Source organism: Coturnix japonica, chromosome 20, assembly GCF_054131305.1.
Source record: "Coturnix japonica strain WE chromosome 20, WE-NBRP24, whole genome shotgun sequence".
NCBI classification, from domain to species: Eukaryota; Metazoa; Chordata; class Aves; order Galliformes; family Phasianidae; genus Coturnix; species Coturnix japonica.
Genome location: NC_140682.1, coordinates 9,330,594 through 9,349,067, shown reverse-complemented (window position 1 = coordinate 9,349,067; position 18,474 = coordinate 9,330,594). Strand labels below are relative to the sequence as shown.

At 49.6% G+C, this 18,474-nt stretch overlaps 1 pseudogene across 1 annotated transcript; it reads right to left on the bottom strand.

Annotated features, from left to right (window-relative positions):
• Positions 1 to 7,500: 7,500 nt before the first annotated feature.
• On the bottom strand, positions 7,501 to 15,251 carry LOC146757631 (E3 ubiquitin-protein ligase Itchy-like; annotated as a pseudogene). The gene is made up of 7 exons (XR_014936076.1): positions 15,197 to 15,251; positions 11,942 to 11,990; positions 10,891 to 11,011; positions 10,115 to 10,220; positions 9,832 to 9,928; positions 9,254 to 9,326; positions 7,501 to 8,570 (listed from the first exon to the last, which is right to left on the bottom strand). The product of XR_014936076.1 is annotated as an E3 ubiquitin-protein ligase Itchy-like (transcript).
• Between the last annotated feature and the right edge of the window lie 3,223 nt (positions 15,252 to 18,474).

The following is an 18,474-nucleotide window of genomic DNA, read 5'->3' as shown; positions in this document are numbered from 1 at the left end:
ACCGACCTTTTTCAGGACTAGAGTTGACTTCTTTCATGGCTGGAGTAGAGCGCATCACTGATGACACTTAGGTGATAGGTGAGTGTTTCTGCATTTTAAACAAGTGTCATTGCTCTATTATCTGGTGCTCTGTGTTGGAAGCTTGAAGCTAGCACATCTTGCTCTGGCATTTTCTGTGTTTCCTTTTCCAGTTGGCAAGCTCTGACTGCTAGAACCCAAGATGCTAAAGCAATATTTAGACTCAAACGCATTTAATGAAAGGAGGCAATCTGTGTGTGTGCGCTTTCTCCAGTGAGACTGGCACTGTTCCCTCGTGTCTTTACCAGATAACTAGACTTTATTTCCCATGGCTGAAATATGATCTGTCATCTGCCCTGAAGGAAACAAGCTTTGTAGCTTAGGATTCCTTGTTAGTCCAGGTGAAGAGAGCTTTGCCTTCAGTGCCCTGCCTGGATTTTGGTCTTGGTGTAAAGGCTCTGACCGTAACATTCTGACTGCTGTTTTGAGGCTTACCTTTTGTCTCGCACGTGATAAGGATGAAAATTTAGCAGAAATACCTTTTCAATGGTTCAATACATGCTGGTGATTCTGTGATATCTTTTTCTGGTGTGAATAATTGTTGTTTAGTGTTGTTTTTTGTCCTGCTGTTAAAATGGAGGTGTTTTTTCTCTACAAAGCCTGATTTAGGCACTTAAGCTTATAACAACCTCTGTGGTAACAGGCTGTGTGTGGATTAACACTCATCCAGAAACACATGCAGAGGAAGCAGGGATGGTGCTGCTCAGGTCTTACTAAATGTAGGCTCAGCCTGATATAGATGCATTCCAGCGGAGATACCCAGCACTTACGTATTTTTGCTTTCACATAAATGCCCGAAATGAGCTGGGCATCAGCACGTTGTTAGAAAGCTCCCTGACTGTTTCCAAATTGATTCTTGTAGGACTTGGTTGGCTTTGAGTCTAAGACCTGGGAGATGGTGAAGAAACCCAAGGCAAGTGCTGCTCAGCTGAGCAAGAAAGCCAAGGAAAGCAAAAAGAAGCGATAAGGGCTTGAGCAGGAAGGCACAAAGGACAGCAAAATCGCCTGGAATGCTTCCTCAGAAGTGCACCAAAGGCAACGGACTGCGTGGTCTGTTTTTCAGGCATGGCTGTGCTTTCCCTTTCGTGGACTGCGGATTGGAACTAAGGAAGCTGGAAGGGAAGGGCTTCCAATGCATTAGCAGCAAAGAGGACTTCACCTATTTGGGACTTGATATATGGCAAGAGCTGAAGACACTGCATTCCTTTAGGGTCTGTCTCTTCAGGGCCAGGGACGGTCTAGTGTTAGCCTGAAATATGGCTAGAAGGGTCTGGAGAGAGGTGGCGTCGTAGCCACAGAGTCTCTGTAAGGCATCTGGAGCTTCCTGATGCCGGCTCACTGCTTGGTTTGTTTGATCACGAATGAGTCAACGGGAGGAGAACCTGATGTGTTAGGTGCCCCAGAGCTTACAGTGGCTTTGAAGAAAAGGGTTCTGTGGTGGGGCTGCAAGTCTGCCATCCTTTTGCATACACAGACTGCCATCCTCAATTGACAAATGCATTGTGAGCCCAGGTCCAGCAGCAGTGCTGTGCTGTGTCTGTTCTCTACCAGAAGACTAGCAGCACATTTGCTGGAACCATCAGTGTGAGAAGGACCGCGTTTGCTTCTCTCCCTTGCTGTCGGCGGAAGAGTCAGGTGGGCAGCATGAGGAGAACAGAACAAAGCATGCGAGACAAAAGCACTCCGAAGTTGCTTGGAGATCTCAGGACAAAGAAACATGACAAAAATATCTCACACCAATTACATATAATCTTTGTTTCAAATTAAAACAAAAGTAACTTTTTAAAAGTCATTCTGCCTCTTTCTGTTTACTATGAAAGCTTCTTGAGCTCTGTAGAAACACAGGGATATCCATGGCCTGTTCACGAGAGTGACGTGTTTAGGGGAGGCCTTTCAGCTCCTTCGATCTGTGTGAGGGTGGTTGGCTCAAACTTTCAGGCATGCGTGAGTCTGTGCTTGACTTGGAAGCAGCAAAATATCTGCCAGAACACCTCCACCTTCCTGGAAAGAGGAAACGGTGCAATGTCTTAATTAATTTGCCTCTCATGAGGGATGTTGGCTCCAAGAGCCCCCATGGAGGTAGCAAAATAAAGGCAGTGTTTGTTAACAGGATCGGGGGATTAGATGGGGATTCAGTCGATTGATAATGGGGATTTCTGTAGGCCCCATGGCAAGTGTAGCTGTAGCAGGGAGCTGCCTGGCAGCCACTTGGACTGCAGGAGGAGCGGTGAGCTGGGTGAGCTCTGGCTGGTGTTACTTGGTTCCCTCCCCAGAAGAGGAAAGGAAAGAAAGACTGTGCAGTAAGTCCTCAAATTCCCAGGCATCTATCTCAAGCAGTTTTTCTCTTCCATTTTTGACTGTTCAGGCAGGTCTCCCTCTCTGACCACATGCTGTCCCGCTCACAGTGCATCCTTGTGCTCCTCCAGTGCAAGCTGCATGATCCCTTAAGGCAGGCTCGTAAGCAGCTCGTGACCCGAGTTCCAGTTCACATAGTTCAATTAAATCCCTATTAATCCTGCTCAGACCTAATTTTCTTTCATTCTCATACATGTGCTTCTCTCTGCTTTAGAGATGCTCTCTGCTGATGTTCCCCACTGGCAGCAGCGGAAGAGCCAAGGCTGTCTGTGAAAAGAACCAATACTTCCTTCTTGCTGCTCTGGAAGTTTTGAAGCCAAGATTCTTTCCCAGCCTGGTGTAAAAAACATGAAAAGAGCCCTTTGGTGCCTGGGTGCCAGGGAGGGTCAAGGCTCCGTGTGGTGATACTTAAGGAGAAAGCAATGAGGCTGTAGGAGGGGAGGAGGTGGTCGCTGCCTCTGTTCACGGAGGTAGTTCTTCCAGGAAGGTGTGCTGTTGCTCACAGCGTGTTCCTGCAGGGATCAAGATGACTGTATTGATTTTGTTTGCTTCTGAATCTCATGAAGCATTGGACTGACTGCAGCGAGGAAGTGGGATGATGAATGGAGAGTGCTGGAGTTTGGATCCTGGCTGCTTGTTTGGTGATGAGGTTGGCTGCCGGGTTTGGTGCTCTGAAAGGATCTGACCCTCCTCATCCTCAGACCAGAAGGGATGATTTGGCTGGGGCCGTCCCACAAGAGATACGGAAGCAAACCAGTGTCGGCTTTGGTGTGTCTGAAACTGCTGCTGACTGCAGGGCAAAGGTCCTGCTCTCCTCCAGAACCTGTAGCTTGTGGCTTTGAGCAGTTCTTCTAAGTTTATGGAGTGGTTTTGTGGCTTTTATTAAGTGGATCAGAGCAGTCGCTGGTCAAAACGTCCCTTGTTTGGGCTGGCAATTACAGGGTGATGATCCTGTTGGTTTCACATCTCTTCCTTTAAATTCAGCTGCTTTTCCCATCTTTCATTCTTGGTCTTCCCAAATTCACCGCCCACCCCAGTCTGTCACCACACATCAGTGCTGTGCAGTCACCACCTCTGGTGATGTTCACTTCCTTCCCCTCAGCTTGTGGGGTTTCACTTGGAGCCCGAAGGCCCTTGTGTGGCTCTGGAGCTTTCTGTACCCTGTGTGAACAGCAGCTGGCTGCAGCCAAAGGCCCTCAGACTGCAGCTGAAGCAGAGCCCAGTTGATTCCTGCACAGCCTGGGTCCAACCCACCTGCCAAACACAGAACCATGCTGCTGTGTGAGAGCCTCCAGGCCGGAGAGAAGGATCCCAGCATTAGTCCCCCCGCTTGGCAAACCTAAACCAGCCCTAAGCTCATAACCATGGGTTCCTGATGCTGGCCATGCTAATTGCTTGCTGTCACATCCACACTCTTTGCAAGTCTGCCAAGCTCAGTGATTGTAAAATGATAGAATTCCTGAGCTGGAGGGTCCCTGTGAGGACCACTGAGTCCAGCTCTTGGCTGCAAGCTTCAATGGCTCCAGGTGGGGATGGCAAAAAGCTGCTTGAGTTCCTGAAAAGATCAGAGCAAAGGGCTCTGCTGCATCTGTCTGCGACTCAAACACCACCATTGTGTTATTCATAGAAATAATTCCTACAAATATAGTTGGAATTTGCAGCAAGCAAAGTGCAGCTCACCTCAGGAACAGAATCAAAGGCTGGCACAGTCTGGAGCACACACCTCTGCCTGTTTTGCTGTTGCCCGGGCAGATTGCAGCTTGATGACATCCAACAGCAAAGCAGTTCTCCTTCAGCAGGTATCTTCTGAACTCACAAGCACCTCTGCACTCCAGAGCAGCCCTGTGTTTAACAAGGCTGTCCATCATTCACACTGGTTTCAGATCTGACATTCCTCTCCTAGCACCCAGGACCAATGCTTAGTCACTTCCCCGTGAGGAGGAATGACTTAGCATTAGGTAGTAAATGAGAACAGGATTCTTTCCTATGTTGCTCCCTTATAAGCTCAATAACCACATGCTGCACGTGGGTAACAAGAGCCAAACAGGAGCCGTTCCATCCCAGACTACACCTGCAGATGTCTCCACAAGGTCCGTCTGAAGAGTCTCACAGCTGAAGGTCCTGGGACTGCTCTTCCTCTCTCCAAACACACGGTAGCTGAGGAAAGCTCCCTATTAGCTGAAGAGACCAATTTCAGGACCTTCACTGACTGGAGGAGCCACTGTGGGACACAGGTGTCCCCTCCCACTCACCCTCTCTCCACAGCCGACCATGGTGCAGCTCTTGGAAAGATGACGGAGCTGTCTAAATCAAACCCTAGCACTGACTACATAAACAAATACATGGACTAGCTGCATGAAGAGCAAGCAGCAGACATTGCAACAGCAAGACAAATGCAACCTCAAAGATTTACTAACAAAGAGTCAAAATGCTACATTTCCATGGGAAGCCTAAAACGGATCAACTCAGGTGTGACAGTGGCTCCCACGGCGGTTCTGCTCCACACATTGCTGGTGCACTTGCTAAGACACCTCATCTTTGTCTTTGGACACTGGGAAAAGGGGAAAACATTTTGCTACTGGTATGTCATTCTTGGGAATGGGAAAGAAAGTGAGTGTGACTTGGGTCACATCACTGCAGCCTATGGAGAGCCCCTGGGGTGTGTAGCTGCCCTGCAGCACCGCACTGCCGCTCCACTGCTCCAACAACACCTGCAGCAGCTGTGCACATAAAGATGGCAGACTACAGGGAGTGCCATGCGGGTGCTGCAGGGCTTCATCCCCTAAGCCCGCAGTATCAGCAGTGCCCAGCTGGCTTTGCTGCACAGCCTTATCACCTGAGACTCTGAAGACCTGGGGGAAAAGCTCAGCAGCTGCGCAGCTGCCGAGGTTCCATGTCATGCCCTGGCCTGCACACAGCCCGGCTCTCCCTGCTCTGCTCTCCCAGTGTTTCCCGCAGCCCCTGTGCTGTGACCAACACGAGCGGGGCTCGGGCCCAACGCCCGCTCACATCCCCAGCAGGCAGAAATAGCACACGACAGAAACCCAGCCTACCTGCAACCCCCAGCAGCAGTTCAATCCTTCATTTCTACACTTGTGCTTCGTAACACCAAACCAATAACGACAGGACGAGCATCTCTTTGAGTCATTTTATAAAAGTATTTGACTTACAGAGATATTGTTACAGTTTCCTGAGTATTGGAAATTACAATACAAGGAAACTGTCATTTACCTGGACCTGAGCAAGGCCTTTGACATGGTCCCCCATCACATCCTCATCTCCAAATTGGAGGGAAGTGGATTTGATGGGTGGACAACTCGATGGATAAGCAATTGGTTGAAAGGCCGCAGACAGAGGGTGGTGGTCAATGGCTCTATGTCCAGGTGGAAGCCGGTAACGAGCGGTGTCCCCCAAGGGTCTGTCTTGGGACCGGTGGTCTTTAACATCTTTATTAATGACATCGATGAGGGAATGGAGTGCACCCTCAGCAAGTTTGCTGATGACACCAAGCTGAGTGGTGCGGTCGATACGGTGGAGGGAACAGATGCCATTCAGAGGGACCTTGACAGGCTGGAAAGCTGGGCTCGGGTGAACCTAATGAGGTTCAACACGGCAAAGTGCAAGGTTTTGCACTTGGGCCGGAAGAACCCCAGGCACCTGTACAGGCTGGGAGGAGTTGTCCTTGAGAGCAGCTCGGCTGAAAAAGACCTAGGGGTCCTGATAGATGAGAAACTTAACATGAGCCAGCAGTGTGCTCTGGCAGCCCGGAAAGCAAACGGGATCCTGGGCTCCATCAGGAGAGGGGTGGTCAGCAGGGATAGGGAGGTGATCGTCCCTCTCTACTCTGCTCTTGTGAGGCCCCATCTGTTGTACCGTGTCCAGGTGTGGAGCCCTCAGTACAAAAAAGATATGGAGATTTTGGAAAGGGTCCAGAGGAGGGCCACAAAGATGATCAGGGGGCTGGAGCACCTCCCCTATGAGGACAGGCTGAGGGAGTTGGGTTTGTTCAGCCTGGAGAAGAGAAGGTTGCGGGGTGACCTCATTGCAGCCTTTCAGTACCTGAAGGGAACTTACTCCCAGGAGGGGAGTAAACTCTTTGAAAGGGCTGATAATAGCAGGACTAGGGGAAATGGTTTTAAGTTGAAGGAGGGAAGATTTAGGTTGGATGTTAGGGGAAAGTTCTTTACTAGAAGGGTGGTTAGGTCCTGGAACAGGCTGCCCAGTGAAGTTGTGGATGCCCCGTCCTTGGAGGTGTTCAAGACAAGGTTGGACGGGACCCTGGGCAACCTGATCTAGTAAAGGTGTATGTTTGGTGGCCCTGCCAGGCAGGGGGTTGGAACTACATGATCCTTGAGGTCCCTTCCAACCCGGGTAATTCTGTGATTCTGTGTGATTCTGTGAAATTTCCGCAATTAACTTCATACAGTATTTTACCATCCAGTGCTGCTGATCCCTGTTCATGTCCTTGTTCAATAGAGCAATACACAAACAGTGATGCTGGAAGAAAATGAAGACACCACAAGAATCAGGGGCTGGAGATTCCAACAGAACCAAGAGCTGAATTCACAGACAGAGCACAGCATGTCAGAATGATGCAAACAAGACAATTTTAACAGGCTTTTTTTTTTTTTTTTTTTCTGGAATAGAAACACATTAAAATATCAGCTCCCGCTGCTTGATCAGATGAAGACATGACGCATTTACTGTGCAGCTTCATATAGGAATACCTGAGCTACCTGGAGCAATAAGGCTTTGTTAATTCGTCCATCAGCAGCTCAGCAGCTCATTCAGTTTTTCATGTCATTTTCATAAGGCAAACAACGAAACAGAAGTTACTTTCATGTTTGAGAATCGGGATTAGTTGGCAGCTACATACGAGTATGTATTTGTTATGCAGCATGAATTCACACAGACCAGGTTGCTCAAGCAGTGCCGGGAGCAGTAAAGTCATTCATCTCAGCTGGAAGTCCAATATTACCTGGGGTAGCAGATGCTGTGGGGTTATCCACAGCATCCACGGGATGTTTCCTCCACATCCCCATAAAGAACAGCAAAGTGCACCAATGGTTCATAGGAACAACGTTTTATTTCTATAGAACATGATGTAGAAAAACCAACAGACTTGTTGGCTTACAAAGCAAAACGTGTAAGTAAACATTATTTCAGACTTCAAGAACGTCACCAATTGAACACACTAGCAGGTTTACTTTCCTGTTTGGCCAAATGCAGCATTTCACAGACTGCTTTTCCCAGCTGACTCTTTGTTTGCGGTACATTAAAGTAAGTTCTGGTGCTTGGGATATCCAGCCCACTTTCCCCATCCAATACAGCAGGAAAGACACGAACACGCCACTTAAATTAAAGAAAGAAAACATGGAGTAAGTGGAATCCGAGACTGCAAAAATATATACAAGCATCTGCCTTTTTCCTGAACTAAACATTTCAACCATAACAATATTCAACAGCTGTACCCTATAGAACTAGGGCTAAGGCTATTTCAATTAGAACTGCTTTGTGTTTTAAAAATACAGGGCTGAAAGCCTTTTGGGTGATATTTATACATCCACGGCATGTCTAGGTACCCTATGTGAATCATAAATCATTATGCAGAACACAAACTAGTTGTCTTAGCTTAATCTTGCATTATCCTGTTTAATTTCACCTCTCCTGTAAATATGTTAGATAACTAGATTTCACTGTCAGAATTAACATAAACAGAATATTCATAAGGCTTTTTTCTTCTCCTTCTGAGCTGTATACGGTAAAATACCCATCCAGTGCGTTGGAATAGGCAGATCTTCCTCCTAGTAAAACTGTGAAGCAAGGATAGCTTTCACCGCCAGTGAGAAGGTTTCTGAAAGTGCTCGGTAGAAATCCAGAGTTTACATGGATAAAACCTCAGGATAACATCCATTTACTTACACGCAACTATTGTTAAATAATCCAAGTCAAGTCTACTTTACTATGAAGTGTGCAACAAGCAGAAGAAGCGAAGAACATCACGCTGAGTTCACATTCTTCAAGGTGCAAATCCCAGCTATTCCTGCCCCAAACCTTCTGTTTCTTCAGTTGCAAATAACAGCTTTTCCTTCAGCTGCTCATAATTCTTATAGGCTGGAAGGTCCAAGCGATTGAAACTGAAAACAAAGAGAAACCTTAAGTATTGAACAACAGTTTAAACCACCAAATATCCATTAGGAACACAGGCATATGAACTGTCCTGTTCAGAAGGAAAACTGCATTTGTACCCTCTAAAACACCTGTATCTTGACATGCACTTGTCTATGAAAGTGAGAGTTAAAGCACAACAAGCACCTGAGCAGCGATAACTTTCCAGAACTGGCAATGTATTTAGTAACAAGTCTCACCTAATCTCTCTTCTGTATCTGAAACTTAAAATCTGAGCATCTTCACAAAGCACCAGCGTAACTGAGAAACTGAGCAGAAGCTACATTTCCTCCAGCCAAGAGGGAGCATGAGCGTGGCTATTTATTTTCATTGCCAAGATCGAGCGTGGTGATAATGAAAGATCAATCCCTTTAAAAAACCCTCTTTAAAAAAAGGACAACCTTAAGTACTAAAAGTAGCTTTACGTTTTTAGTGGTGTGCAGATCCATGGCGTTTACAATGGAATCAGCTCCACAACAAAACTGCTTTTCAGAAGTTCAACTATTACTCAGCAGAGCTTACTGCCATAGCCCAGTGCTTTGCTTTCACACAGTCTCAGACACTTCCATATCACACCCACTTCCTAAAATCTCAAAGTAGATTTCCATCCATAAGAACAGAACCACAGCAGAGTTTGATCCGTCGTACTTACCAGGTGTGACTTCCAGGTAACCAGTTTTCCTTTCCAACTTTCTCAATGCAAAATTTTTGGGGTCTGTTGCTCCCTGTACAAAAATCAAACAATGAATTCTTAGGTCTAACTGCCCGTGTATACCAGTAGGTAATACATGACAACAGCGCGTGAAAACAAGACTATAACTACTAGCAGAGCACAAAGACATTTGTCTCTCACTACATCCCTCTGAAGAAATCCACGTAGTGAAATGCATAAATATGAAGCGGTTTTCAAAGAAACTCAACCACTGAATCACATCGTTGGTTTGGTTCTGGAAGGGATCTCTGGAGTTTACCTAGTCCTGCCACTCTGATCAACCAAGGATACCCAGAGCAGGCTGCCCTGCCAGGACCACGTCCAAACCATGGATCAAGTCACTGCTGCAAGGCGTGTTCACATTCCATCCATCCCTTTTTCTATCACAGCTCTACCAATATGCAAGACTCAGATTCCATATAAATTCATTAAAAAATACCCTTAAACACACAGCTTGGTCCTTATTAAGAAAGAAGGAAATAACATGAGCATAAAATGCATTAAAGAGGGCTCGTTACCCGTGAGGTCAGCAAATCCTCCTACTGGTAATCTGCACGTTCCTGTAACAAACTGTAGAAATCTCATTCTCTTCTCATTATCTATTTATTTCCCAAACTGAAAAATAATAATTAACATTGATGTCAAGTTTAATATTGAAATGTTCACTTCCCCATCCCCCATGGGGAAGCTGGATTAGCAGTTATCATTTACATTTACATGCTACTTATCTGTTGAGTAATTCTGACTATTGCTCATTAAGCTGTTGCTGTGTTCTTGTGTGGAAAAAAGAAGTCTACAAACCTGCCAGAACCACAATATCTGTCTGCAGGTTCTGCTATCATGCCGGAAGATGGTATTGCCTCTGCCAGTCATTCAGATCAATTTCTTGAATTCCACACAGGAGCACCTTTAGGGAAGAAAAATTTCATAAACATGGAAACTACAAGCTACTACTTTGCTTCTACAGCAAGACTATTGTACTGAAATACGACTGTACTTCAAAGCACCCACAATCACAGAACGCTTGGTTTTAATATTAAACTCTTAAACTTCCACAGCAAATAATAACATCCGTGGCAACAAAGAAGATACACCAGTCATGAAAACGAATGCATTTAGACATATAAACCATACTTTCTCATTACCTAACCGTACCATTCTGTGCTAGAAATACGATGTTCTGCTGCAGAGTATAATTTGGAGAGACCAAAAGCAGCTATAACCTGGTCCACTCTGTAATTTGACCATCCGCTGATATTTGGTTCTTATCTCCCTTGCTTTCCAGTCACTCACTCTTTAGACACACGCAAATCACATTGTCAAGGACTACAAAAACACTGTCAGCCAAAAAATTTATGCTGGCAGAATCTTAATGTTAGAAATGTGTCTAAGTTGGTTGCAAAGAAGAAAGTGAAGAACAACACAGTAACCAAATACTACCTGATACATAAGGCTTCTCTCACACATCCTGAAAACAGAACCACCAGCCTTAATGAACTCTGCTCTTCAGACACTGACTGAAATTCAAGTATTACGTGTAGCAGCCTGGATCTGGCAATAGTCAAAGAATCTTTTACCTCCAGCTCCTTAGCATCAAAGGACCGCAGATACTGCTGCGGCAGAATTTCATTGAAGCCTTCAAAAGAAGCTTGTGTCTGTTCCTCAGCGCCTCGGGAAAGTCTCCATTCTGCTACCAGCCTGGAAAAGACACAGAAGGATCATTTAAAACGGGCTACGCTAACCCAAGTTCATCTTTGTTAGTTTGTTTTGAAATGAACTGTAAGCTGTGTTAAGAAAAATGCTGGAAAGTTCTGGGGATAGAGCACTGTGTAACTGTATTCTAATTGTGTTCCCAACCTTCACCCTGCACAAACAATTTTAAGTTAAAACCCTATGTTTCCAACCACTCAACTATGGAAAGCATTTTAGGCTCCAGCAGAAGGCAGCATCTACTCACTGATGATATTAATGAGAGCACAGGAGTCCCTTGCTACCCGGAGGAAGAAAAAAATGCAGAGCTGTATTCATCTAATATGTTCCATATTTGTTTCTGTTAATCACGAAACTTTGCTCTGTGGTAGAAACTCCACTCTCCATTAAGAAAAGGGAGAAAAGCAGGCAGGAGACCCAAAGAACCTGAACCCAGGGAGAAGCAGATATTATGCTGAATTCAAGCCTAACCTGTCAGGAGAACTGGAATCAAAAGGAGAGATGAAACTCTGGGGAACGCAACACAGGACCCATAGTGTGACAAAAGAACATTGCTTAAGCTGCAATCTGAGCCCTCCCCGGCTTCCTCAAAACAAGAAGAGAATGATCTTCTGCAGGTACTCCCTCCTCTCTATCCCAATGAGTATTTTGCACAACAGCCAATGCCAATACGTTCCTTCTGCAAATGTCGCTGTTTCTGTGAAACCTTTCCAGATGACTCGTGACTAAAGCAATTTCTACTCCCTCATTCCTCAAACCCTTCCCACACAAAAGCCTTCACAGATCAGATGGTAAGAAAGAGGGAATTCTACGGCCACAGCAATAAAGCGCGCAGAAAGCCCATCTGTTGCAGACAGAGGAGTGAGCTGTACTTAACCAACACTGCTTCAGCGCACGCTTACAGTAAGGCACACCTACCTTGCGCTGGCCACGCACAAAGCTCGTGATGCAGCTCCAGACTGCTCTCCTGGGGCCCAGCTTCATTTCACGGCCACTCACGCTCTGCTGCTGGACATTCTGCAATGGAAAAGCCACCGGATGCAAATCCCATCCCTTGCAGATGGCATCAGACCTCCGCTCTCATGGCAGTCACCACCGCCCTGCCCTGGGCAGCGCTTCCACTGCCCTTGCTCCTGCCACAAGACACCAACGTCTGCTTCTAATGCGGCTCCACCATGGGATCCTGTATGCAACAGAAAAACACACGGAGGCTGCCAGTCACTGCAACACGCGCGCTGTGAAACCCCTGGCACTGCTGAGTCCCAAGAGAAGATGAGAAAAGCGTTTGCCTGCCATGGACGGGCTGTGGTGGGATTGAATCCTGCCTTCGAATCGGGTCACCCCCAGGGAGAGCCTCCTGGGGACCCAAAGACTTACGGCAGCGCCAACACAGCAGGCAGAAACGCGACGTGCTCCTGACTGCCCGCACTGTTCAAAGCTCCCTCCCTCTCCCTCTCCCTCCCTCCGCCCTATTACGGCAGCCCTTCAAAGCAACCAACACTTGAAAAAAAACTTAGACTCAGTTAACCTGGACAGTGTTACCCAGGGTTGTGAGAACAGCTTAATGATATCTGAGAACCGGTCAACTCGTGAGCGTGAGACCTGGGATCCTCCATCCTAGGGTGGAACTTTACTGGAGCATGTGGATGCCACAGCAACAAAAGGGCTGTGTATAATAGACTGAGAGTTTGCTGAGTTTCTTGGTTTACAGAAAGCAGAAATAACTCAGAAATTACAGCTGGACTTTGAACCTTAAGGACTGCCAAGAAAGAAGCCATCTGCTAAACCCCTGAGCTGCAAACTGTCAAGGAACTCCATACGTTCCCAGGAATGACAGGAGGGTGCTGACCATGGATACACAGCTACGGACTGATGGTAAACCTCAAACAGCTTGAAGTGAGTAAGGGATGGCCAGGGTGCCTGAGGGCAGTGGCTGCACTAGTGCTCAATATTCAAGAAGCCCATAAATCTACACTGGGCCAAAGGATACCAGTTTTAATATCTCATACATTGTTTACCGTATTGGTGACAAAAAGGGGGACATCGGTTCATTGGTTCTCACCCCAAAGATTCCTGAAATACCAGGCCATCCTGGTAGAGTAGGGTGATGTAGAAATAATTGTGACTAATATTGTCAACCCAATATCTTTCCTTAGTGGAACTCCCGGAGAACCAGGATTACACGACTGCTTTGAAACAACTGAAGCTGCACATTCCAGCCGGTCAGTCGAACTTGAAGGACGAACCCTTAGAAGATGCAGAAGACGCCTGGTTTACCAGCAGCCGCAGTTTTATGAGACAAGGAGACTGTAAGGCAGGACATGCAGTAACTGCTACTGACCAGGTGACCGAAGCACAACCACCAGCTGTGGGGACTTCCCCTCAGAAGCATGAAATAACTGCCTTGACAAGAGCTTTAATCATATGGACAGATGCTAAATATGCGTTTGGGTGCCACACGCTCATAGTACCATCTGAAAAGAGCAAGGATTGCTCACACACAAGGAAAACAGCCTGATGTAAATCTATCAATGGCTATTATATGTTGTAAAGGACATCAGAAATGTAACACTGTACAGGAAACAGAAAATAAGCTGATAGATCAGATGGCAGAACAGGCAGTTGAAGAGGGCTTCAATTCCAGACGGTAAACTTAAAATCTCTGAAGCCAAGTCAAAACCTGTAAAATACTCTAAAGAGGACAGGAGTCCAATTAATAATTTAGAAAGGAAGAGAGCAAGCTGACAGATGGGTGCATGCCCAAATGGACACACTGTTATGCCCTTTAGTATTTTATGGAAACCGGTTATAAGGGAAGATAAGAGAATATATTGGGCAAACCAACACTACAAAGTACAGTCCCAGTGCCAGGAACAGGGCACAAGTGGGCCTCACGGGAAAGGGCCTTCCAGGGCAACAGTGGCAAACTGATTTCACAGAACTCCCAAGAAAAGGGGGGGTATCGCTGTATGAAAATTTCTGTAACCTTAGAAACAATTGAGGATGCTGCTGCAGGTGCCTGATGGACAGTCCAAGAGGAGGTATCCTGTTTATCCAAAGTTGCATGGCAACATGGAGTAGGCAGGGATAACACCGATTGGGGAATAGTTTTCTCTGAACCTTGGGATAAACTTACTAGTTGCCAAATTTAGGATGACTAAAACAGTTTTTCTTAGTCTGCATCACCTTGCTACTCTTGGTGTGTTTTACTTGTGTTGTTATAAGATGCTTTTTGTGTCTGTGCCAGGATACCAGAGGGGAATATGGGGTTTGGAAGAGACATGAGCTGAGACAAAAGGTAGAGAATGGAGCCTATTTTGAGACCCATTAAGAATCTAGCAGGTAAAAGCCTGCTAGATTAATGAAAAGGGGGGAATTGAAGAGTGAGCAAAGCCCCAGAATGGAGGCAAGGTAACACTCTGCTATAGAAAGGGAAAGGAGAACTTCACAGAAACCAAGACAAAGGGTAACTGCAGATAGTTTACATTTAAAAGTGCAGGGATAGGGGGAATTACAGACACTTAGTCAAAATAAAACCAGAGAAGAGGGCACTCAAGATAAGAAGAAATTGTCCGGAGACCTCTGACAAGAAGAAGGATTAGATACCCCCGGGCAAGATGATGCTGACATGGGAGAACAATAACAGCAAATAACACCAAGAAGAAAAGAGAAGAAGAATTTCACCCAAAAACAACGGCAAGGGTCGCAGGGAATGGGGTCAGGGGGAATGAGGGAATGGGGTTGTGAGGAATGGGGCCATAGGGAATGCAATGAATATGTAATCAAACTGAGGAGGAGACTATTGATTATGTATTAGCTTAACCTATATCTGTAACACACTTTTCTCCTTACGCTGTGCAGGTTTGGAGGAGCTATCGCCCTTGCACCCGGCGCTGCGCAACGCTGGAATAAACATACCTGCTTTATAACCCATCTCTGCATTATAGAGTTTGATTCCGCAAGTCAACCCAAAGACTTACGGCAGCGCCAACACAGCAGGCAGAAACGCGACGTGCTCCTGACTGCCCGCACTGTTCAAAGCTCCCTCCCTCTCCCTCTCCCTCCGTCCGCCCTATTACGGCAGCCCTTCAAAGCAACCAACACAACCACGCCAAACCGCAGCCCGGACTCGTCCCGCTCACTGCAATCCAGACCCACTCCATCCGTACAAACCTTCATCCACGCCCACTGCCCCAGCCCAACACGGCACCGAGGCGTGCGGATCCATCGGCACCAATTCCAGCGGGGAGTCCTCATTCACAGCCCCGGAACAACAACGCACACCGACACGGTCGGGGCCGGCTCAGGCTCTGCCTCCAGGCTTTTGGCTCCACTTCGGGTGCGGCCCGCAGCGCCATGTTGGGGCCTTGGGGGCGGCTGTTGGCGGCCCTCAGCCCACAAACCTCTTCCGCTCCCCCGGCGCTTCGCTCCGCTCCCTCCGCCGTTCCCCCCCTCCGCCCCACGCCACCAGCTGAGGCCGCTCCGGTTTCCATTCCCCCTTCCCCCCATTATCCGCAATGGGTCCGTGCCGTAACCCGCTCCCCCTGGGAAACGCGATCCGCTTCACTGGCGTTCCGCCCTCGCTTTGGTTCCTACGGCCTACAGAGCCGGAGGAAGGCGATCCCGGGGAGGGGGAGGGGTGGGGACGTGTCAGCTGTGTCTCCACGGAGGGCTGTGTCCCCCCCCCTACAGGTGGAGCTGCTGCTGCTGCTGCTCGAGTACCCCCGTGAAGCATGCGGGGTCCCGGGGGGGTCCCGGCGGTATACGAGGCTCTACTGGAGCTGCTGACTCTGCCCCACAACCCTCCGGGTCACCCCCGGGCTCTGCTCCTTCTGGCCACCGTCACCGTCCTATTGGCCACCGGCACGGGGGGGTCCGTGGGTGTCGTTGCCCCCTTTGTGACCCTCCTGCTGCAGGAAGCCGAGGGGGTGAAGCAGGGGGGGGCCCAGAGGCAGCAGCTGAGTGTCTGCAGGAGCTGCTGAGGGGCCGGGGGACCCCCCAAGGATGTTGCCTTGTGGGGCTCGGAGGTCCCTGCTGGGTCGCTTGGCTGTAGCCTCTGCCATTCAGCCCCTGGTGCTGCTGCTGGTGGAAGGTGAGAAGCTTTGGGGGGGATGAATCTTGGGGGGGGGGGAGGGCTCTGCATTGGTACTGGGGAGGGTCTGGGGGCTGAATTTGGGTGATGGAATACCAGGGATCATCACGTTGGTACTGGAAGGGATCAAGGGATCCATTGGAATCCCATTATGGGGGTGGGGGGGAATCCAGGGGATCTTTGTATGGATGGAGGATCTCACCCCCCATCTCTTTTCTTTCTCATCAGATCCTGTTGAATCCTGCCGTGCTGATGGACCAGATCCTGGAGCTTCTCCTATGTCTGCAGGTGACTCCTTCCACAACCTGCTGCCAGATCCCAGCCTCACACTGTGATCCACTGGGTCCCAACAGCCCTGGGCAGCCTCGTGTCACCGTGGGGCTGAGCTCCTCTGGATCCCAGTGCACCCCTTACCCTTCTAATGCACCTCCCTGCCATGCAGCCCTTACAGACCCCAGGGGTCCCAGTGTTGTCACATCACTGGATGCTGGGGATCCGCTCCGCATCGCACTGCTGGATCCCAAAGGACCCCCTGGCAAAGCACTGCTGGATCCCAAGGATCCCCTTGGTACAGCACTGTGGGATCCAGACCCCAAGGATCCCCCCCATGGCACAACTTCCAGGAGCACCTCAGGATCCCAGGGGGGACCCCTGTAGCAGCCCCTCGGTGGATCTCCTCCCCCCACTTCCACGCCACCTCCTTGCCCACTCCTTCCTCCTGACTCCGCAGCCCAGGCCCAGCTGCTGTGGGTGCTGAGGGACTCCGAGAAGCCCCCCCGAGCTCTTCCCCTATTCTAACCCAACTGCTGCCCACTGCAGAGTTGGCATTGCTCCATGCTGCTCTCTGGGGGTCCCAGGGGAGTCTTTGCCCCATCCCTGCGTCCTTCCAACACCACTTGGCTTCCTTAGCCCAGCACCCAGCTCTGCCCCCCTCCCTGCGCCTCTTCTTCCTCCTCTGCCTCGGGACCCCCCCCTGGCCCCCCTTACCCCCCCATTTGGCCGCCAGCCTCTTCCCCATGTTCTCCGAACCCCCCCGAGCTTCTCCTGTCCCCCTTAGAGCTGGCGGCCGCTGCTTGTTCCGGGGGAGGGGATGAAGGGCAGTGGGGCAGTTGTTCGCTCCGGGCTTTGGTGGTGGGGTTGGCAGCTCGGGGGGGTCCTCCCGGTGTTTTCTGCCGGGCTCTGGTGGCCTTATCTAAACACTTGGGGGGCAGCGGGACTCCCCCATCGAGTTGGTTACAACCGCCACCTCTTTGCTGCTGAGCTGTCCCCATTTCGCCCCCCAGATCTTAGAGGCTGCGGGGGGGTTCGGGGGGTTGGGGGAGGCTCTGGGCGCCGCTTTGAGGCAGGGGGTGCTGACCGCTGCCTCCCCCCTGCTGCCCCACGGAGCTCCTCCGTTAAGCCCACACAGCGTCTGGGGAGGCGACATCGACGTCGGCAACCGGGCTGCGCTTCACGCCGCTTTAACGACCGCTTTGGGTCCCCCCAAGCTGGGCACCGTGTTGGCCGCCCCCCCGCTCCGCCTTCCCCCACCTCGGGTAAGCACGGAAGGGGGGGGTCGGCTCTCAGCCTCCGCTCTGTCCCCCCTCCTTCCCACCACCATCACCTCCCCGACCCCCCCCCCCGCTGCTCCGCCCCCTTTCGGTGCCCCCCGGGATCCCAGTGGTTACAGGAGGGCTTTGGCACGATGGGGAGCCCCGGGGGGGGGGGGGGTTACTGCTTTGCCTCCGTTTGGAGCCCGACGATGCGACTCCCCCTCATCACCTCCACGTCCTGGCGCTGCTGCTGCAGGTGGGGGGGGGCTCAGGGCCGCTTGGTGCGGTTGGGGTCGGGGGGAGCAGAATTAAGGCTCACCCTGCACCCCTCTCGCTCCCCCCCTTCCCCCCCCGTCCTCCCGGTCAATGCCCTCCCTGATAGCAACCCCAGTGATACCCCAACATCGCTCCTAACATCGCTCCCCAACATTACTCCAACGTTATACCAACAGCATCACACCAGTGTCACCCCAACACAGCCCCAATGTCACCCCAATACCACCCCAATGTCACCCCAATGTCATCCCTACGTCACCCCAATGTCACCCCAACAGCATCACTCCCGACATCACCCCAGTGTCCTCCCAGTGACTGACCCCCAGCTCACCACAGCCTCCCTTTGTGAATTATAGGGAGCAATAAGACCCTCACTACCCCATAGCAGATCAATCCATGCCCCCACTTGGTGTTATCTGATGGCTGTTTGCTGGCTGGCTCTTGCTCCATTCAACCACAACTGTCTGGGCCCATCCTCCAGTCAGTTCCTCACCCAGCACAGAGTGCACCAATGCATGCCAATGACCCCAGAAGTGCCCCCAAATGACCCC